The sequence below is a fragment of the Rhinolophus sinicus genome, chromosome 4, assembly GCF_057876585.1.
Source record: "Rhinolophus sinicus isolate RSI-liver-muscle chromosome 4, RSI-T2T, whole genome shotgun sequence".
Lineage (NCBI taxonomy): Eukaryota > Metazoa > Chordata > Mammalia > Chiroptera > Rhinolophidae > Rhinolophus > Rhinolophus sinicus.
The window spans coordinates 62,357,689-62,381,323 of NC_142504.1; the positions used below are offsets into that span (position 1 = coordinate 62,357,689).

Consider the following 23,635-nt stretch of genomic DNA (forward strand, 5'->3'; position numbering starts at 1 on the left):
TACAATATTATTGACAATTCACCATATGTTTTGATCACACATCATACCACCTCTTCTTTATCCATTCATCCATTCAGGGATACCTAGGTTGCCTTCATATTTTAGCTTTTGTAAATTATACTGCAGTGAACATATGGATGAGCACATCGCCTCAAAGTAGTATTTTGGGTTTCTTTGAATAAATTACCCAGAAGTGGGATTACTAGGTCCTTCTTTGTCTCTTGTTATAGTCTTTGTTTTAAAATCTATTTTGTCTGATATAAGTATTGCTACCCAGATTTTGTGTGTTTGTTTCCATTTTCATGAAATATCTTTTTCATCACTTTACTTTCAGTCTCTGTGTGTCTTTTGATATGAAGTGAGTCTCTTGTAGTCAGCATATGTAAGGGTCTTGTTTTCTTATCCATTCAACTCCCTATCTTTTGATTGGAGCATTTAAACCATTTACATTTAAAGTAATTGTTGATAGGTATGTAGTTATGCCATTTTATCATTCATATATTTGTCTTTTTTTTTTCCATCTTAAAGAACAACCTCTAAGATTCCTTGCAATACTGGTTTGGTGGTGATGAACTCCTTTAGCTTTTTCTTGTCTGGGAAGCTCTTTATCTGGTCTTTGATTCTAAGTGTTAGCTTTGCTGGATATAGTAATCTTGGTTGTAGGTCCTTAGTTTTCACCACTTTGAATATTTCCTGCCAATCCCTTCTGACCAGAGGTACAGGACACACTCAAGCCAGATGCTGTTTTTCTGGGTTCCATAAAACTTTCAAAGACCTAGGGAAGCCTTCAGCATGAGCCAAGGCAGGCAGTTTGTATAAAAAAGCCACTGGAAATTATTTGGGTGTACCTGAAAGTTGGGTGGGGCAGAGTCTCAAATCACTAGGGCATGGCGAACCAATGGTGTTAGCCAGCTTGATGGACACAGATATGGCAACCGCCTCCATCTGCTCACAAGGAAGGGGGAAGGCTCAACAAAAAAACAGTGGCCTCCCAACTTCTCCATCTGCGAGAGAGCTGCCCCTTCAGGCCCCATTTTGAAGCCAGACAACTCAGTTCCCCAACATATATGTCCCTGCCAGCTCTCCAGCTGCTGCCCCAATGCTGGAGCTCAGAGCCAGTGATTCCATCAGTAAGTCTGTGCATGATTACTTTAAGAGGAGCTCCTGGTAGTGCAGCCTCCCTTCGTCTCACTCAGCCACAATCTCCACTGGTTTTCACAACCAGAAATTATGGGGACTTCTCTTCTGGCGCTGAAACCCTGGGCTGGGCAGGGGCTGGGACCCTTTGCTCCTCTGAGAGTGACCTCCACAGGAGAGATATCCTTCCTGATTTTTAATGGTCACACATGGGTGTGGGACCCACCTGTTCAGAGTCTCTGCCCCTCCTACCAGTCTCAAGGTGGCTTCTTCTCTTGTCTTTAGTTGTAGGGCTTTGGTTCAGCAAGATTTCAGGTGATTATCAAAGATGGTTGTTTTGTCATTTAGTTGTGATTTTGGTGTGGTTGTGAGAGAAGGTAAGCACAGTGTTTACCTACTGCGCCATCTTGACTGGTACTTATATGATCAACCATCTCAAATGAGCCCCCAACACTACACAGGCTACTCCAACTTTCTCAAACCAACACTCTTTCCTCCTTCCCACCTTAACAGATGATCTCACCTTGCTGTTTAGAGAAAGAATGAAAGCTATGAGGTGAGATCTACCATCTTGTACCAACATGAAACAGAGGTAGAGGAAATCCACCATTCATGTATCACCCATCCATCTATCCATCTACATAGCCAGCCATCCACCCACCCACCCATCTACACATCTACATATTCATCCTTCCACCCATGCACATATCCATCCATCCATCCACCCATCCACCCATCTACATATCCATCCATCCATCCATCCATCCATCCATCCATCCATCCATCCATCCATCCATCCATCCATATATCCATTCAACCATACACCTACATACCCACTCATCCAATCCATCTATCTGCCTGCGTTACTTCTCACTGGTTGCAGTGTCATAGAAGGTCACTCCCTGAATCTGTTTTTGGATGCCTTCCCTTTCCACCTTTTCAAGAACAATAGACACTACTAATTTTCCCTTTTCTTCCCTGTACATTCAGTTTTCCCTTCTGAGCTGAATCCTTCCCACAGGCTTTTTATACTCTTAAGTCTCTCTCATTAAAAATGTTTTTCCTTGACTCCAGGTCTTTCTCCCATCTTGCCATCTCTTGTTATCTTCCCCTTAACAGCCAAACACTTCACAAGTCTCCATGTCTTCACTGCACACTCACTTCTCACCCCTTCCATGATAGCTCTGCTCCCATTATTCTTGACACAGTGCTCACTGAAGGTACAATGCCTTTCATGTTGCCAAACCTACTACCCATACTATTTTCCCCATCTTGTCCTCTCTGTAGCAGTCAAAGCTCTTGGCTCCCTGTGATAGTCATATACCTGGTTGCTCATACCTGTATTTCTTGCCTGTGCCCCACCCCATTCCATACTGCAGGTTCCTGGCCCCAGCGAACCACATTTCTCAGGCTCCTGCCCAGTGAGTGCCTTCCAGTCTGTTTAGGCACTGGGAAGCCCTGGGGGAAGAGAATAAGAGAGTAAGCCTACATAATTTCTCTGGGCTTCAGGCTGCATCTCCAGGAGTGGCTGAGTGTTCTATCTTCCTGGGCAGCCCTGCCAGTCCCAGTTCCACATTGTCCTCTTTTATGTTTGTTTATTTGTTTGTTTGTTTTCTCCTGCTGGCTGACTCCAATTTCAGAGCTCTGCAACTTGGAGCAGAGCAGGGCAAGTGTTTTCAGCAATCAGGTATGACTGACACAGGGGGTAAACAGTGTTGACTGCTATGGAGAGATCAAGATGGGGCGAAAAGTATGTGCATTGGTTTTAGCAATATGAGAGCCACCAGTGACTTCATCTTTTCTTTGTCAGTCTATCCGGCCTTAGGGTGGTTTCAACTTCCTGTTTGCTGCTAATCTCTGGGTTGCCTCACCATTTATTGTCTGCACCCTCAGCTCTTCTAATGTTTCTATAACTACTGCTTCATATTAAGTTTCCTCCATTGAACTTGGGTGGCCTCTCTCCTAATTGTACAGTACCAGGTCATCTGTTGATCTTTCTAGGTCCACTTTCTTCCTTCTCTTGCTGCTTGGTGCTCAGGAATTTGACCTGGAAGGACTGCATTCATGGCCTTTTTGCCTCTGACTTCTAGTTACCCAAACATTAGGGAATCCTGGAAGGAGATCTGAGGAGAGAGGGAGGAGAGTGAGATAGTATTAATTCTTTGGCTCTCCCTTGTGGCTGGCTGTGTCTTTGCCCAAGTTCACCACTCCTCTCAAACAGCCCTCTCTCCACACTGTCCTCCTTTGGGTGTGGTAAATGCTGTATGCCCCTGCTCCCAGACCCTTATAGCGTAGAGGTGGTAAGAGCTCGGCTGTCGCTGGCCCTGGGCACCACCCCATATCCTCTGAGACCAGTGCTGCCCACTTCTCACTTGTCTCCTGCTTTCCAGTCTCTCCATCTCATGTTTCTCAAATGCAGACACTGCTGCTACTTAGAGCTAGAGCACTGCTTCCCAAATGCTGGGCCCACAACCAGCAGTGAACTGGGACAGAGTTTTCAACAAATCCAATTGTTCCTTAAAGCTTTTTGGTGCTAAATAGCCTTTTAAATGAAATTATCATGACCAGTGGAAATTTATTTTTTAAAACTTAATTGTGGTAAAAGAACACAAAATTTACCATCTTAACCATTTAAAATATTTGGTTCAGTGGCATTAAGTATACTCACATTGTTGTGCAACCATCACCACTGTCCATCTTGAGAATTTTTTCATCTTCCCAAACTGAAACTCTGTACCCATTAAACACTAACTCCCCGTTCCTCACTCCCTGTAGCCCCTGGCAACCACCATTCTATTTCTTTTCTCTATGAATTTGACTACTCTAGGAACCTCATATAAGCGGAATAATATAGTGTATATCCTTTTATGTTTGGCTTATTTCACAAAGCCTAATGTCCTTAAAGTTCATTCATGTTTTAGCATGTCTCGGAATTTCCTTCCTTTTTAAGGATGAATAATATTCCAGGAAATTGATTTTTTTTAAATGTTCTTACTTTGCAAAATAAAAGTTATTAATAGCAAATCAATGTCATCCAAATGCTTCTGAAATGGTCCTGGCCAATAAAATCACGTGTCTGGCTGCCACTGGATCTCAGGGTAAAACGCAATCTCCTTGCCCCATGTTGCATGTTCTCAGGACCGCAGACCTCTCAATCAGTTACATGTTGAGCATGATGAGTCATGCTTTCTCATCGTTCCTTGGAAACCACTTATATGTCCCTGTTTCTATGCACCCTGCATCCATTCTTACTCTTCTCTCCATCTGGAATCTTTCTCATTTTTTCCTAATTAAATTCATCCCAGTCCTGCCATGCCTCCTCCTCCCAAGGAATCATAATGCACCCTAGACTCCCTCTCTTAATTTTTTCCCTCTCACAGTTTATATCACTTCCTCATCTTTGATTTCTGCTGTATCTGCACGTTCATCTCCCACACTGGACTATAAGTACCCGAGGGAGTCTGAACCTGACTCTCCACTATTCTCATTTAGTCCTTGGCAATAATCTCCTGGGGGTCATCTTCAGGCCAGGAGCTGTTCCAGGCACTAGGAATACAAAAACAACCCTAAGGTTTGATTTTACACAGGGGTCAACAGGCTCTGCCTGAAGCTGGTGAGACCCTCACAGAAGGATGGCTGTGAACTTCCTGTTAGTTTAGCTTTTCAGAAACATTTTTGTTTGTGACTCTAGATTCTCAGATGTGTCTTGGTTGAACGCCTGGAGCTATATTAAGGTTAACTCATATTTTTACCTCTATATGTACTATGATCTGAATGTTCATGTATCCCCCAGGTTCATATGCTGAAATCTTAAACCCCAAAGGTGATGGTATTAGGAGGTGAGAACTTTGGGGGTGATTAGGTTTTGAGGGTGGAGCCCCATCAAGGAGATTAGTGTCCTTATAAAAGAAACCCCCATGGAGCCCATGTGAGGACACATGAGAAGTTTGTGATGTAGAAGAGGGCCTTCACCTAACTATGCTGGTACCCTGATCTCTACTTCTAGTCTCCAAATCTGAGAGAAATAAATTTTCGTTGTTTATAAGCCACCCAGTGTGTACTGTGTTATAGCAGCTAGAATGGATCATAAAGCAATATGTAAAATCACACGTTGATCATTTTAGGGGAAATATCAAGGAAAACCATCCTGAATTCTAGGTTCCCAATGGGGAGAGGTTCTAAGGGAAGGGACATCAGGTGACACCATGAGTAATTCAAAAAGCAATGTAGAAGCATGGGATGGTCTCATTTTGTGTTTGAACAAGAGGCCTCAGGAGTTGAACAAAGGGGAATACTGGCCCCAAATTTGCAAAGAAAGTTCAGGTCATGTGCTTTGCTCATTTTGATTTCCCAAAGGCTATAGACCTTGACAAGTTAATGTTTCCTTTGCAGGAAATGTACACTGAGTTACTGAGTTCCTAAAGTACAAGCTGAGTCATTCTTACACAACAGAAAGTGAATCTATCTCTCTAGCCTTCTGGTCACCCACTCATCCTCTAAACTGTCCCTGGATTGGATCAGTAGTCCCATCCCCTTACCCACAACATAGGGCTGTGCAAGTACCCACTGTCCTCCCGGACACCTAGGAATCTACAGAAAGCTTAAGCATTGGCTTTTTCTGTTGGGCACATCCTCCATCCACACTCAACCATCCGTGCCTTTTTTGAGTCAGGGTCCATTCAGGGCTCTGGGGTCTACAGATGAAGTAGTCCCTGTCTTTGCCCTTAGGGGCCTTGCAGTTGAGAGACAGACAGACAGACAGACATGTGGAATTTATATTAGAGTGTGATCTGTGCATAAATGTGGGAATTCCCAAGGGAAGAGGTCTGGAGAAGGCTTCCCCAAAGAAATATAATACATAAGCCAATCCCTGAAGCATAAGCTCAGATAGATGAGTGAAGGGACATTCCTGGCAGAGTGAATTGAGCTGGCAGAGGTGGGTTCAGTATGACTCATTCAGAGAGTATCATAGAGTTCAAGGATACAGAAGAGCTGGTTTCTGCCACTCTCTGACCTCAGACCCCATTTCTCTATCTGGTCCATGAAATGATGAATTCAGAAGCCACATGCTGTCACTTCCACCATATTTCATGTGTTAGAAGCAAGTCACTGAGTACAGCTCATGCTCAAGGGCTCAAAGAATTGCACTTATGCTCTTGAAGGAGGGAGTATCAAAGAGTTTTAAAATTACCACAGTCCACCCAATGGCCACAAATTATTTACAGTCCTCCCACATGCAAAACATATACCTTCCAAACCTCCCTCCCAAAGTCCCATCCTACTATAGAATGAGCTTGAAGTCCAGAATCTGCATCTAAATCAGGTTCTGTGAAGGATACTCCTTGGATGTATTTCCTTCAATGTAACCCCTTGAGTACAGTTCTCAATTTGCACACCTGTGAGTTACAGGGATAAGTAGTCTGCACTCCTATGCCTGCCACACAACATACAATGGTGGGGTAAGTATAGCATGACCACTGTAGATAGTATTGTTCAAAGAGGATAGAGATGAGAGGCACACAGGTGTCACTAGGGAACTGGAGCTGGCAATTCTGAAATTGATCTAGGCTGATGTTGGAAGTTCCTTGATTAGGACTCAGTCTGACTCTGACCTCTCGATGCTCTCGGTTCTACCTTCGAAGTCTTTGTTGTGCTCTCAAGTCATCTTTTTGTTTCCATGAAATGTAGTTCATGTTTATATCTGTGTGCTTTGTCAGGGTACTTCTTGCCAGTAGAATTGGGGTGGATGGGTAGAAGGGGCTTCCAGAAGTCTCTTTTCATTTTGTACTATCTCTGATCCTTTCAGTCCAATCTCCAAGCTGGCACCATTTTGCCAATATAGTTCTTTTAAAAACGGTGTGTCTTATGTAAATCTTTTTGAGGTTTACTCCTTTAGACAACTGGAATCTCTTTGAAGTAAACCCTTCTCTACCTTGGGCTTTGGCTGAATGACAACTTTAAGCTTCTTGGAAGTTCTACTGTTTAACTGAATACTCTTGAGGTGTCACTTAGGATTTTTTTGAGAAATTAACAAAGGATTTACAGCCCCACCTTTGGCATCATCTTTTGGCCAACTTTTCCTGGCATGGCCCTGGATTACATCTTTGCCTGGAAGTTGTTTGTTAATTTTAGCATCATTTGACATCTGGAGAAACTGGGAACTTTAAAAACCAGCACATTTTGGTCCCTTTTTACTTAACGGTCCTTCTTTTGGCTTATCTCTCTTCTCTCACATTTTAGTATATGAAGTAAGAATAAGCCAGGAACACCTTCAACATTCTACCTGAAAATTTCCTTAGCCAGATTGCCCAGTTCATTTGGCACGTTTTCTACTTTGTATGTTACTGCAGGTGGCAGTGTCACTAAACTTCCTGCTTAAACATCTCTCCTTTCCTGCTCTTTGTTCCCCTTTAGACTATGGGTTCTTCTCTGATTTACTAACACCTTTTTGGGGTGTCCAATGTACAAGTCATTCTTTGGGGGGGTTCCTGTTACCTCCTATCATTCTGCCTTCTCTATTCTAGCTTCAAATTTCTGCTCACACTGCTTTCACATTCCAGGCTCCTGATATTCAGTCATTTATCCTACAAATTTTATTGATCACTTTCTGAACACAAAACACTAAATTAAGTGTTGGGGAATTCCTGGGGACTAAGATGGTCTTTGCCCTCAGGTTCTAGTGGGGGAGACATGTCAATCAAATAATCCCAGAAGCCATGACAAAATTACAATGGGCGGGGAGAATGCATGAAGGAAAATTAGAGGGCCCTCTGTGATCATATAATGAAGGATCTGTTCTAGTGGGTGTGTGCCCAGGAAAAGAGTCCCTGAAGATGTGATATTTAAGTAGGAACCTCCTGAAGTATGAATGGGATTCCCTTGGGGAAAAAGATGAATAGCACGTGGAAAGTTCATGAGTCAAGAAGGTCGGTATATGTGAGGGATAGCCAGGAAAACTGGAGACTGGAGCAGAAAGAACAAGGGGACAATTCCTGAGAATGGGCTAGAGGGCTCAGTAGAGATGGGTCACCTCAATCTTGGGTGTTCATCCTGGTATGTGGACATTAAGCCATTCAACAAACATTTAGCATCTACTATGTGCCATCACTGTTATTGGGAATACAACAGTGAATGCATCACACCAGTTTCCTACCTTTAGAGAGCTTAGAGTCTAGTGGTAGAGACAGGTAATAAACAAGAAATAACGAACAAGAAAATCTCAGATATACAGTAAGCGCTGTGAAAGAAATACAACGGTAACGTGATAGGGAGTGGCTGAGGGACTTCTTTAGACTGTGTTAGCTTCTCTAAGCTATACCTGGAATAGCTTCTCTAAGGCTCTGCATCAGATATTTGATATGTAAGCCTCAATACAAAGGCGAAGGTGAGAGAGGGCTGCCTCTGTAGTATTTAAGAAAAGAATGTTCCAGCAGAGGCCAATGTAAAAGCCCTGAGGCTGGAGCAAGCTTTGATGTGTTCAGGCCCTGAATAGAGGTCCAGGTGTCTGGAACTCAGGTAGCGAGAGCCCTCCAAAGAAGTGAAGGTAGGAAAGGCATAGAGAAGTCCAGCAGTGGGTGTGGCAGGAGGGGCATTCCAGGCAGAAGGACCCACTTGAATAGAGGATGGATTGCAGGAAAAAATGGGCAGATTTATTTTCCTCTGTATTCTTTTTTCCCCTGATTTTCCTTGGCCCAGAAGGAAACAAATAACCCTGCCTGAGGCAGGATTGGTCAGGTTGGGAGACAGGGGAGGTGTTCCTGGCATACCGATTAGGTGGAAGGGAGCACTGGAAGAAGAGGAATTGCCTAGAAAGGCAGGAAGGACACTGCAGGCAGAAACCCAGACGCGCAGTTACTGACTCTCTCAGGTTCATGGAGGTTCAGAGAGCAAGGATCTTATTTGACTCTGCCTCGTGTCCACAACATATGGCAGGAACTTGGTACATTATTTTTGAGTGAGTGAGTGAGTGAGTGAGTGAGTGAGTGAGTGAGTGAGTGAGTGAGTGAATGAATGAAAATTACCCGGTTTGGCGAGAGTTTCCCTTTACCAATTTCAGCCTTGCAAGTACTCATAAACTCGTGGCGCTTGGGCCTTTTCAAAGCCCCGTGAATTCTGGAAGGGTCTGTAGCAAGTCTTCCCTATAAATGCAAGCAGGCCCAGAGAGGGTGAATGATGCGTCGCGCCACGGTCTCAGAGTTTGTGAGAGTCCTTCCCACCCCCGCCCAGAGTGACTTTCTGCTCTTCCCGCGTCCCCCGCCTTTCTCGCCTCTGCCGGGCGCCTCTCCCCTCCCGAGCTCTGACCTTGACTGTGGCTCCCGGACTGGCCGGCGCGGGTCCCACCTCTCTGCCGCTCAGGGCCAGACTGCGTCAGCCACAGTTCCCAGACCGCGGCTCTCAGAAGTCCCTTCTGGCCCGCAACGCCTGCACCTCCTTCCCTGCTTGGTGAGTCCCGGCGCACCCCGAACCCCCGCCCAGAGGAAGGCAGGCTACCCCAGTTCGCCCCTACGGGGGTCCCGGGGGCTCCACGAGCCTCACCACAGGAACGTGGGGCCTGGGATCCGGATCCCGGGTTCCCCTTGGGGCAGCCGAACCTCCAGCCTGGCCTGGGATCTTCAGTCTAGACGACCGCGACAGGGGGCTGGGCAGGGAGGACAGAGCTTAACAGAGCCCGCTCCAACCTGTGGGGTGGGCATTATAGGCCCGGCTTACAGAAGAGAAAACTGAGGCTTGGAGAGAAAAGGGGACAAGCCAAAGGTGACACGGATTGTCTGTGACAGGGGGACCCCTGGGCCATCTGCCCCTTTCCTAAACCCCTTACCCCATTCTCGGGATTGGGAAGAATCCCCCCGCCCCCCCCATTGGTCCTGTGAAAGAGGAGCCAGGACCCTGGGGTTGCCCTACCCATAGCCCAGCCTGCCCCCCATCCCGGGGCGCGGGAGGGGGTTCGCCGCTCATTTACCAGCTGCCTAGGAGAGACAGAATTCTCCCTTAGGTGGGGACAGAGACAATTTAACAAGTAGTCTCAAACTCGGGGATAAGAGGTGTGGGCTTTGGCGTCCCTCCCCACTGACCACTACTCTGTGACCTTGAGCAAGTTTCTTAAGCTCTGAATCTTAGTTTCTGTGGCTGAAATTGGGAGGGGCGATAAATAATTGTGCCTACCTCCTAAGGTTGCTCGAGAATCACATGAGATTATGCATCATGTCTGGCCCTAGGAAGCCCTCTGTGAAAGTTGACTGGTTATTAACCTTCGAAACAATGTTGGGAGACATGAGGCTGAGAGATGGAAGTGATTCTCCAAAGTTGAACCCAGGTCTGCAGCCTCTGTTGGTCTAGGTAGCAGTGCACTGTGGCCTTTCCCTATGTTCAGGACCTTAGAAAAGACACTCCCCCAGCGGACCCTGGCTGTGGGAGGGACAAGCGTGCTGCCTACCAGGTGCCAAGCTGAACAGGCTGATTGCAGGAGGGGAGTCAGCTTTGTACCTTCCAAAGGGCACTTAGAGGAATGGGACACCTGTGGCTGAATGAAGGCTGACCACCTGGCAGCTTAGCTGAGCCTCTGCCGTCTTCTAGAGCACCATCCCTTAGTGGGTGGCAACACTACAACATGAGAACAAGGGACTCAGAGTTGCTGCTCCTGCACAGCACAAACACAGCTCCCCTCCAGGCGGGACCTGGGAGCTGGGTCCTGAGGAGACAATCCTAGGTGGGGGTTTGGGGTAGGAGGCCTGGGAAGCCATTGCAGTCCTAATGCTGCTAGGGCCGCCCCACAGCATCGCTATGTCCTCCCTCTATCCCCCCACGTCCCTATTCTTTCTGCCTAAGGTAACACCCACGCACCGCCTGGGTCAAGGACACTGAGTGGTGCCAACTCAAAAAAGAGGCAAAGGCTAGAAGGCTGCCAGATGGCCCACGTGGGGCTCTGTAGTCCCCTTTTTCCGGCTTCTTCCCATCATTGCACTCGATATTTCTGTGACCAAGGGCCAAGGTTGCCTGAGGCCCCACCCATTGCTCCTCAACTGGAACAACAGCCCCACCAGGTGGCTCCTAGACTCTACCTTCCAGCTTCCAAAGAAGTCTTGTTTCGCACTCCTTTATTTTTCAACGAAGAATACGTGCCCAGTGTAGAAAAGAAAAAACAAAACAATATTCTGGAAAGAAAAAGATAATTGCAGTCACGAAACAAAACAAGACAAAAGACCCCAAAAACTCTACCCAGCGACTTTCAGGCTTTTTTACACTGCAAGTACACAAACATTTTAAGGTGCTTGCACACACTCTTTAAAAAATTATAGTGGTGTTTTTCCTGTTGGGTGTTTTGGCTTGTAAATTGCTGGGCATGAAACAGATTACACTGTCATTTATATCTGCTCCATGGCTTACCCAGTGTGAATGTGTGATTTAAAAATACGTCTTTATTTGCTTGTTCAAACATAAGTTAAATTGCTCAGTCAGAAGAAAAGAACTATTTTTAGGATTTTGATATATTTTTTAAATTTTATTTTATTAAATTTATTGGGGTGACAATTGTTAGTAAAATTACATAGATTTCAGGTGTACAATTCTGTATTACATCATCTATAAATCCCATTGTGCGTTCACCACCCAGAGTCAGTTCTCCTTCCATCACCATATATTCGATCCCCCTTACCCTCATCTCCCAGAGGGTAAGGGGGGTGGGGGGTGGGGGGTGGGAGGATTTTGATATTTATTACACCGATTTATCAGTGCACTAAGTTATCCACTTATCATATACCACTATCAGAGGTATATAAGATTGTCTATTTCCCTATAACCTAGCCAACATAGGATATTTATATTGTTTTAAATATCTTCCAATTTTATAGAATTATAGTTTTGTTTTATTATTAAATCAATAAATTTAATAAAATTAAAAAAAAACAAGTTTTTGATTACTTGTGATTTGAACATGGTTTTTGTTTTTTTTTTTTCTTTTGGCAAATTGCTTCAGAGACATGTAAAATCTTCATGTATGAAAGTTTATCACATACTTTCTTTTACATTTGTTTTTTAGTGTAAGGCTTGTAAAGCCCAGTATTTACTAGTATTTTCTAATATTTCATGTTTTCTTGCTATATTTAATATTTTAAATATTTAGTTTTAACCCAATTTAACTGTATTTTGGAGTAAGATGTGAACTATAGAGATAGATTTTAATTAATTTATCTAATTAATTAAGTTAATAGACTATATTTTATAAAAATTTTGAGTTTACAGAAAAATTGAGCAGAGAGCACAGAGAGTTCTCATATACTCCCTCAGGCCTACCCCCCACCACCCTACTTTCCTTTATTATTAACTTCTTGCATTGGCATCAGTGTGGTACATTTGTTTTTCTTAGTAATTCAATATTGATACATTATAGTAACTAAAGTCCACAAGTTTACATTAGGATTCTCTTTTGTTGTATATCATATGGGATTTGACAGATATATAATGACCTGCATTTGTCATTATAGTAGATAATGGTTTATCTACTGTAAAAAATATATTTTGTGCTCCACCAGTTCATTCCTCCTTTTTCCTCACAAATCCCTGGTAACCACAGATCTTTTTACTCTCTCCCTAGTTTTCCCATTTTGAGACTGCCATATAGTTGGAATTGTACAGTATATTGGCTTTTAATATTGGCTTCTTTTACTAAGTACTATGCATCTAAGCTTCCTCTATCTCTCTCTGGGGCTTCATAGATAATTTCTTTTTAGCACTGAGTAATATACAATTGTCTGGATACCACAGTACAGTACATATATCCATGTACCTACTGATAGACATATTGATTGCTTCCAAGTTTTACTAATTAGAAACAAAGCTGCCATAAATCCATGTGCGGGTTTTTGTGTAGATGTAAATTTTCAACTCATTTAAGTAAATACCAAGCAGTGTGATTGCTGGATTGTATGGAAAGAGTATGTTTAGTTTTGTAAAATACTGCCAAACTATTTTCCAAAGTGGCTGCACCATTTTGCATTCCCACCAGCAATGAATGAGAGTTCCTGTTGCTCCACATCCTTGTCAGCACTTGGTATTGTCAATGTTTTGGATTGTAGTCATTCTGACAGGTGTGTACAGGTATTTCACTGTTGTTTAAATTTGCAATCCCTAATGACATACGATGTTGAGCATCTTTTCATATGCTTATTTGCCATCTGCATATCTTCTTTGGTGAGATGTCTGTTCAGATCTTTCCCCCATTTTTTAATTGGATAGTTTGTTATCTTATTTTTGAGTTTTAAGGATTCTTTGAATATCAGTCATTTATCAGATATGTGTTTTGCAAAGAGTTTTTCCTATCTATGGCTTCTTTTTATTCTCTTAAATAGTGTCTTCTACAGAGCAGAAGTTTTAAATTTTAATGAAGTCCAATTCATTTTTTTTTTTTTTGTTCATGAATTGTGCTTTTGGTGCTGTACCTAAAAAGCCAAACCCAAGGTCAACTACATATTCTCTTATATTATCTTCTAGGACTTTTACAGTTCTACATTTTATATTTAGGTTTATTAATGAGTTTGAGTCATTATTTTTCTTTTGCATGTAGATATTCAATTGTTCAAGAATCATTTGTTGAAAAGTCTATCTTTTCTCCACTGTATTGCCTTTGCTCCTTTGTCAAAAACCAGTTTATTTCTGGGTTCTCTATTCTGTCTATTGATCTACTTGTCTATTGTTTTCCTAATACCATAGTGTCTTGATTACTGTAGATTCACAGTAAGTCTTAAAGTCATGTAGTTTCAGCCCTTTGACTTTGCTCCTCTCCTTCAATATTGTATTGAATATTCCAGATCTTTTGTCTTTCCACATAAACTTTAGAATCAGTCTGTTGATATCCACAAAATAACTTGTTGGGATATTTTTTTTTTTTAATTGGGGAATATTGGGGAACAGTGTGTTTTTCCAGGACCCATCAGATCCAAGTCAAGTTGTGTTTGTTTTTTTTCAAGCTAGTTGTGGAGGGCCCAGCTCAGCTCCAAGTCAAGTCATTGTTTTCAACCTAGTTGTGGAGGATGCAACTCATCTCTAAGTCAAGTCATTGTTTTCAATTTAGTTGTGGAGTCATTGTTTTTCAATCTAGTTGTGGAGGGCGCAGCTCACTAGCCCATGTAGGAATCGAACTGGCGACCTGGGTGTTATGAGCACTGCACTCTAACCAACTGAGCCAACTGGCTGCCCCCTAATTTGCTGGAATTTTAATTGACATTGTGTCGAATCTATAGATCAAGTTAGACATAACAGATATCTTGACAATATTGAGTTTTCCTATCCATGTTATATGGAATATCTCTCCATTTATTTAGGTTTTATTTGGTTTCTTTCATCAGAGTCTTGTGGTTTTCCTCATAGAGATAGTTTACATATTTTGTTAGATTAATACCTAAATAATTTCATTTTTTGGTGCTAACATAAATGTTATGGTGTTTTTTTAATTTCAAATCTTAATCATTAATTGGTGACATATAAGAACCAATTGACTTTTGTACATTAAACTTGTATCCTGTAACCTTGCTATGATTGCTTATTAGTTCCAGGAGTCTTTGATTCTTTGAGACATTTTGCATAGACAATCATGTCGTCTGTGAAAAAAGTTTATTTTTTCCTTCCCAGTCTGTATACATTTTATTTTCTATTCTGTGTTATTGTGTTAGAATTTCCAGTAGGATGTTGAATAGGAGTAATAAGAGGGAACACCCTTGCTCTACTCCTAATCTTAGTGGGAAAGCTTCTAGTCTCTCACCGTTAAGTATGATGTTAGCTATACGTTTTTGTAGATGTCTTCATCAAGTGAAATTTCTCTCTATTCCTAATTTGCTTAGAATTTTTACCATCAATGGGTGTTTGATTTTGTAAAATGCATTTTTACATCTATTTATGTGTTCATATGATTTTTCTATTTTATTTTAGCCTGTTGATGTGATCAATTACAAAAATTGATTTTTGAATTTCGATACCTAGAATAAATCTCACTTGCTTGTGGTGGATAATACTTTTTACACATTATCCATTTGCTGATATATTGTTGAGGATTTTAATATCTATGTTCATGAAAGATATTGGTGTGAACTTTCCCTTTCTTATACTATGTTTGTTTTTTATTAGGACAATGCTCCCCTGATAGAAAAAGTTAGAAAACATTCCCTCTGTTTTTATTTTCTGAAACAGATTGCAGAGAATTGGTATAATTTCTTCATTAAATGTTCGGTGCTTTGTGTTTTGAGATGGTATTAATTATTGATTCAGTATATTTAACAAGCATAGGCCTATTTAGATTATGTGTTTCTCCTTGTATGAGTTTTGGTAAATTGTGTATTTCAAAAAATTGTTCCATTTCATTTAACTTATCAAATTTGTGGGTGTGGCATTATTTATAATATTCTTTTATTATTTTATGATTATAGGATCAGTAATGACGGCCCTTCTCTCATATTTAATATTAGTAATTTGTGTCTTTTCTGGGATTTTTTTCTTAGTCTGGCTATAGACTTATCAATTTTACTCATGTTTCAAAAGAAACTACTTTTGGTTTTATTATTTTTCTCTATTGATTTACTGTTTTCAATTTCATTGATTTTTGCTCTACTTTTTTTTTTTCTTGTCTTTTGAAAATAACTTTACTTTCCATAGAACTTGGAATAGTACATAGATTATAATGAGAACCCAATGCATTTGATTGATTGATGTTGGAAAACAGAAATAGCTGTGAATTACGGTTGGAGTAATTTCTCTTTGCTGAGCAGGATATTAACATCAAATACAATGCTTCATTGTAATCTTTCCATTCTAATTCCCAGTTTAATTGTTCTCAAACAACCGTTTAAAAAAAATGCATCTCAAAAATAGTCCGAGGCATACTGGTTACATTTACATTAAATTTTCTCCTGTATTATTTTCTTTAATGATGTCTTCAGAAAAAGGTCTATAAAGGCATACCCTTTGCCAATTAACTATTCAGTAAGGTTTTTTTTATTAGTTTCAAGTGCACAAAACAAAGTAATACTTAGACGTTTATCATTTATACCCCTCACACTGTGTCTACCCCTCTCCCCCCATCCACTACCCTCTGACATCACACACAGCCATTACATTTCCACTGTCTCTATTCCTAATGCTGTACTCCACTTCTTGTATGTATATATATATATATATATATACACTTGTAGTTTACATTCATTACTGTTCAGCTTCAGTTTCAGTGTACATTGCAGTGATCAGGCATCTACGTCATCCCTGAGGTGGTCTCCCTAATGAGAAAAGTGTCCATCGAATACCGTTCAAAATCTTTACAATATTATTGATTACATTCCCCAAATTAAATTTCACAACCCCGTGGCAATCTAGTGGACACTGTCTGCTTTCTTTCTTTATTCTTTTTAATTTATTGGGGTGACAATTGTTAGTAACATTACATAGATTTCAGGTGTACAATTCTGTATTACATTATCTATAAATCCCATTCTGTGTTCACCACCCAGAGTCAGTTCTCCTTCCATCACCATATATTTGATCCCCTTACCCTCATCTCCCACCCCCCCAACCCCCTTACCCTCTGGTAACCACTAAACTATTGTCTGTGTCTATGAGTTTCTGTTTCTCATTTGTTTGTCTTGTTCTTTTGTTGTTTTTGGTTTATATACCACATATCAGTGAAATCAAATGGTTCTCTGATTTTTCTGTCTGACATATTTCGCTCAGCATTACACTCTCAAGATCCATCCATGTTGTCACAAATGTTCCTATATCATCTTTTCTTACTGCCGAATAGTCTTCCATGGTGTATATATACCACAGCTTCTTTATCCATTCATCTATCGAAGGATGTTTTGGTTGTTTCCATGTCTTGGCCACCGTAAACAAAGCTGCAATGAACATTGGAGCACACGTGTCTTTATGGATAAATGTTTTCAGATTTTTTGGGTAGATACCCAGGAGAGGGATTGCTGGGTCATATGGTAATTCTATTGGTAATTTTTTGAGGAACCTCCACACTGCCTTCCATAGCGGCTGCACCAGTCTGCATTCCCACCAACAGTGTATGAGGGTTCCTTTTTCTCCACAGCCTCTCCAACACTTGTTACTATTTGTCTTGTTGATGATAGCCATTCTAACTGGGGTGAGGTGATATCTCATTGTGGTTTTGATTTGCATTTCTCTGATGATTAGTGATGTGGAGCATTTTTTCATATGTCTATTGGCTGTTCGTATGTCCAATTTGGAAAAATGTCTCTCCAGCTCCTCTACCCATTTTTCAATTGGGTTGTTTGTTTTTTTGTTGTTGAGTTGCATGAGTTCCTTGTATATTTTGGATATTAGCCCCTTATCGGAGGCACTGTTTACAAAAATCTTCTCCCATTCAGTTGGTTGCCTCATTATTTTGTCGATGGTTTCTTTTGCTGTGCAGAAGCTGTTAAGTTTCATATGGTCCCATTCATTTATTTTAGCGTTTACTTCCATTGCCTTTAGAGTCAAATTCATAAAATGCTCTTTGAACCCAAGGTCCATAAGTTTAGTACCTATGTTTGCTTCTGTGCAGTTTATTGTGTCAGGTCTTATGCTTAAGTCTTTGATCCATTTTGAATTAATTTTGGTACATGGTGACAAATAGCAGTCCAGTTTCATTCTTTTGCACGTGGCTATCCAATTCTCCCAGCACCATTTATTGAAGAGGCTGTCTTTCCTCTATTGTACGTTTTTAGATTCTTTGTCAAAAATTATCTGTCCATATTTATGTGGTTTTATTTCTGGGTTCTGAATTCTATTCCATTGGTCTATGTGTCTGTTTTTCTGCCAATACCATGCTGTTTTGATTATTGTAGCCCTGTAGTACAAGCTAAAGTCAGGAACTGTAATACCTCCATTATTGTTCTTTTTTCTTAAGATTGCTTTGGCTATTCTGGGTCTTTTGTGGTTCCAAACAAATCTGATGATTTTTTGTTCCATTTCTTTAAAAAATGCCATTGGGATTTTGATGGGGATTGCATTAAATCTGTATATTGCTTTGGGTAATATGGCCGTTTTAACTATGTTCATTTTTCCAATCCATGAGCACAGAATGTCTTTCCATTTCTTTGTGTCTTCTTCAATTTCTTTCAAAAATGTCTTATAGTTTCCAGCATATAGGTCTTTCACATCCTTGGTCAAGTTTATTCCTGGGTATTTTATTCTTTTTGCTGCAATTGCAAAAGGAATTGTTTTTTGCATTTCTTTTTCAGAGATTTCATTGTTAGTATACGGGAAAGCAATGGACTTTTGTACATTGGTTTTGTAGCCAGCAAATTTACTGTATTCGTTGATTGTTTCTAATAGCTTCTTGGTGGAGTCTTTAGGGTTTTTTATATACAGCATCATGTCATCTGCAAAAAGTGACAATTTAACTTCTTCATTCCCAATTTGGATGCCTTTTATTTCTTTCTCTTGCCTGATTGCTCTGGCAAGGACTTCCAACACTATGTTGAAAAGCAGAGGTGATAGGGGACATCCCTGTCGTGTTACTGAACGTAGAGCAAAGGACTTCAGTTTTTTACCATTAATTATGAGATTAGCAGAGGGCTTGTCATATATGGCCTTTATTATGTTAAGGTATTTTCCTTCTATACCTATTTTATTAAGTGTTTCAATCATAAATGGATGTTGCATATCTTGTCAAATGCTTTTTCTGCATCATAAATGCATATCTTGTCAAATGCTTTTTCTGCATCAATTGATATGATCATATGATTTTTGTCCTTTATTTTGCTTATGTGATGTATCACATTGATGGATTTGCGGATGGTGGACCATCCTTGTGCCCCGGGGATGAAGCCCACTTGGTCGTGATGAATAATCTTTTTAATGCATTGTTGTATTCGATTTGCTAGAATTTTATTTAGGATTTTTACATCTGTATTCATCAGAGATGTTGGTGTGTAGTGCTCTTTTTTTGTGCTGTCCTTACCAGGTTTTGGTATCAGGGTAATGTTGGCCTCATAAAATGAGTTAGGGAGTACTGTCTGTTCTTCAATTTTTTGGAAGAGTTTGAGCAGGGTTGGTATTAGATCCTCTTTGGAGGTTTGGTAGAATTCACTAGTGAAGCCATCTGGTCTCAGACTTTTGCTTTTGGGAAGGTTTTGGATGACTGATTCAATTTCGTTATCGGTGATCGGTCTGTTTAGATTTTCCAGTTCTTCATGGTTCAGCCTTGGAAGGCTATATGTTTCTAAGAACTTGTCCATTTCTTCTAGGTTATTGAATTTGGTGGCATATAGTCCTTCATAGTATTCTTGGACGATCTTTTGTATTTCTGTGGTGTCCGTGATAACTTCCCCTTTTTCATTTCTGATCTTGTTAATTAGTGTCTTCTCTCTTTTTATATTAGGGAGTCTAGCCAAGGGTTTGTCAATTTTGTTAATCTTTTCAAAGAACCAGCTCTTTGTCACATTAATTTTTTCTATTGTCTTTTTGTTCTCTATTTCATTTAATTCTGCTCTGATTTTTGTTATTTCCTTTCTTCTGCTGACATTGGGTTTCACTTGTTCTTCTTTTTCTAGTTCTCTAAGGTGTAACATGAGGTTATTTATTTGGGATTTTTCTTGTTTCTTGAGATAGGCCTGTAATGAGATAAATTTTCCTCTTAAAACTGCTTTCGCTGCATCCCAAAATTTTGGTAGGATGTATTTTCATTGTCACTTGTTTCTATGTATCTATTGATCTCTCCTCTAACTTCTTCTTTGACCCAGTCATTCTTTAAAAGTATGTTGTTTAATCTCCATGTGTTTGTGTTTTTTCCCGCTTTCGTTTTGCAGTTGATATCCAATTTCAAAGCCTTGTGATCAAAGAATATGCTTGGTATTATTTCAATCTTCTTAAATTTGCTGAGTCTGATTTTATGTCCCAATATATGGTCTTTTCTTGAGAATGTCGCATGTACACTAGAAAAGAATGTATAGTCTGATGTTTTAGGATGAAGTGCTCTATATATGTCAATTATGTCCATTTCATCTTATGTGTCATTTAGGGCTTCTATTTCGTTATTTATTTTCTGTTTGGATGATCTATCCATAGCTGTCAATGATGTATTTAAGTCCATTAGTATAATTGCGTTTTGGTTAATTTCTCCCTTTAGTTCTGTTAGTAGTTGTTTGGTATATTTCAGTGCTCCCTGATTGGGGGCATAAATATTGATGACTGTTATGTCTTCTTGTTGTATAGTCCCCTTTACCATTATGAAATGTCCATCTTTTCCCCTTGTTATCTTTTTCACCCTGAAGTCTCTTTCATCTCATATCATTATGGCTACACCTGATTTTCTCTGTGTACCATTTTTTGGAGTGTCAATTTCCACCCTTTCACTTTGAGTCTATGCTTGTCCTTGTAGCTGAGATGCGTCTCTTGGAGACAGCATATGGTTGGGTTAGTTTTTTGATCCAATGTGCTACTCTGTGCCTTTTTATTCGTGAGTTCAGTCCATTTACATTAAGGGTGATTATTGATATGTGAGGATTTCCTGTCATTCTAACTTTAGTTTTCTGGTAGGGCTGTGTCTCCGTTGTTTCTTTGCCTTTTTGTTGTTGTCTATTATTTCTGTGTGGTCGTATTCTGTGGTGTTTCCCTCTGTTTCTTCCTTTATTACAGTATATATTTCAGTTCTGGATTTTTTTCGAGTGGTTACCCTTAAGTGTATGTGAAAGAAAGTTTGATATTTAGAGTATTCCATTTTCTTCAGCACGCTTACTTTCTCCATTCCCGTATTCCGGTTCAGGCCTTTACTCTCCCCCTTTTTATGTTTTGGTTGCCACAAATTGTCCCTGTTGATGGTGGTCGAATAGCCTCCTTTTGTATTTCTTGTAGTGCAGGTCGTGTATTAGAAAATTTCCTCAGCTTCTGTATGTCTGGAAAGGTGTTTATTCCTCCTTCATATCTAAAGGATATCTTTGCTGGATATATTATTCTTGGCTCATGATTTCTCTCTTTCAATAGTTTAAATATTTGGTTCCACTCCCTCCTGGTCTGTAGAGTTTCTGCTGAAAAATATGATGATAATCTAATGGGCTTTCCTTTGTAGGTTACCATCTTCTTTTCCCTGGCTGCCTTGAGGATTCTTTCTTTGTCGTTGATTTTAGACAGCTTCAATACAATGTGCCTTGGAGAAGGCCTGTTGGGGTTGAGGTAATTAGGTGTTCTATATGCTTCTTGGATTCGAAGATCCAGTTCTGTCCACAAGTTTGGGAAGTTCTCATCAACAATTTGTTTGAATATGTTCTCTGTTCCCTTCCTTCTTTCTTCTCCTTCTGGTATGCCCATTATTCTTATATTGTTCTTGTAGAGTTCTTTCATTTCTTTTAAGTCTCAAGTCTCTTTCTTCTTCCATCCGTGTCATTTCCAGGTTTCTATCTTCAATGTCACTGATTCTTTCCTCCCTCTGGTCAACTCTATTACCTAAGGTTGTTATTTCATTCTTAATTTCTTCTGTTGAGTTCTTAATCTCCAGAAATTCTATTTGGTTCTTTTTTAAAATTTCAATCTCTTTCAGAAAATGCTCATGTTGTTCTTTGATTTTGTTTCTGAGTTCATTAAACTGCCTTTCTGTGTTTTCTTGCACCTCATTGATTTTTTTCAGATCTGCAATCTTGAATTCTCTGGCATTTAAGTCACATATTTCCATATCTTTAAGTTCCTTTTCTGGAGACTTTTCACTTTCTTTCTGAGCTGTCTTGTTGCCTTAGTTGTTCATGGCAATTACTGATTTATTATTTCTCTTCCTAGACATCTACAGGAGTGGCTTCTGCAACAGGTTGATAGGAAGAGGTCTTTCTTTTGTTTTCCAGTACTTGTTGGTAGAATGTTTTATTTTCTCTCCGACTGCAGCCTTTTTTTCTCTCTCACACGGTAGTGCTATGTTTTCTCTGCACTATTCCAGCTTCTCCCACAATGGGGGTTTTCCCTGGGATACGGGCTTCTCCTCTGTTAATAGTTCACCTGGGTCACAGGGCGCAATGTCCGTGTGTGTATGAGGAGAGCTTTTGAAGTTCCAAAGCTCTTCCACCCCCAGATTCAGAGCCCGTATGTTTCAGCAGTTCTGTTTACTCCTGCAGGGATCCGCCCAGATAGGTGGGGACAGGGGTGGGGTGATTTGTGAGAGGTGGCCCAGAGCAATGGCGGCAACCACCACCACAGCCGGTCCTGCTTCCACAGCTCTCTCCCCTTTGCCAGAACTAGTTGGGCTGCAAATTTGTGTCTGTCGTCCACAGTTCTCAGAACAGCAAATATTCTGTTCTTTTGATCTGACACTGCTACTGTTCTGTTTCTAGCACCAGGCAGGTGGGGGTGCGGTGAGCTCTGGGAGGGTAGGGAGGGGGGCGGCTAGTCTCAGTGCGTAAGGCTTCCATTTTCTGCTGGGCAGTGAGGGCTTAAACCACCGTTTTCAGCCTTCTTCCCTCAGCCTATTCTCCAAGGTCTCTGCCGTGAGCGTTGGGTTCAGCTGTGTTACATGCTGTCCCCTCAGCCCTGTGGTCCATAAACGGAGCCCTAGCAGTCCGAGTTGTTCCCTCTCTCACAGCTGCGGTAGTTCTGGGATGCAGGGAGCTCGGAGCACTGAGTTAGGTCTGCGTTCTGCACCCGGGTGGCTCCGTCTCCACACTTCTCCCTTCCCTCCTTCCCCGCTCCCGCGATTCTCCCACTTTTAGGTGAATTCAGTAGTGGTCCTCTTTGTCTTGTCTGTCTGCTGTGCAGGCAGTCCTTTGTGGAGTTATTGTTGTTCGATTAGTTGTAAATTCCAGGGGAGCTTAACAGAGGCTCACCTCACGCCACCATTTTGATGACGTCCTACCAATATGTCACTCTCTTCTTTCTAATCCCCTGACCTTCTCTCTTACCCCCACACCCCCCTCCCATCTAGGAACACTCAGTTCTTCCTCTATGTCTCTGAAACTGTTTCTGATTAGTTCATTAACTCTTTCTTTTCTTTAGATTCCACATATAAATGAGATTATATTGTATTTGTCTTTCTCTGACTTACTTCACTTAACATAATGTTCTCTAGGTCCATCCATGTTGTTACAAATGGTAAGATTTCTTTCTTCTTTATTGCTGTGTAATACTTCATTCTATAAATTTACCATGGTTTCTTAATCCAGTCGTCTACCAATGGGCATTTCGGTTGTTTCCATGTCTTGCTATTGTGTATAGTGTTGCAATAAACACAGGAGTGCATAAAGTTTTTGAATTCGAGTTTTGGATTTCTCCAGATAGATACCTAGGAGTGGAATTGCTGTATCATAAGGTTGCTCCATTTTCAGATTTTTGAGATACCTCCATACTGTTTTCCATAGTGGCTACACCAATCTGCAATCCCATCAACAGTGCACAAGCGTTCCCTTTTCTCCACATATGCGCCAGCACTTATTGTTTGTTGATTTATTGATGATAGCCATTTTGACTGGGGAGAGGTGGTATCTCATTGTGGTTTTTATTTGCATTTCTCTGATGGTTAGTGAGGTTGAGTGTTTTT

At 40.9% G+C, this 23,635-nt stretch overlaps 1 protein-coding gene across 1 annotated transcript in view; it reads left to right on the top strand.

The window, feature by feature from the left end:
- Positions 1–9,435: 9,435 nt before the first annotated feature.
- Positions 9,436–23,635, top strand: part of ALDH1L1 (aldehyde dehydrogenase 1 family member L1) — a 133,421-nt gene continuing 119,221 nt past the window's right edge. The window contains exon 1 of the mRNA XM_074340449.2: positions 9,436–9,579. The gene's annotated coding sequence lies outside the window, so the exon portion shown is untranslated. The remainder of the gene's footprint in view (positions 9,580–23,635) is intronic.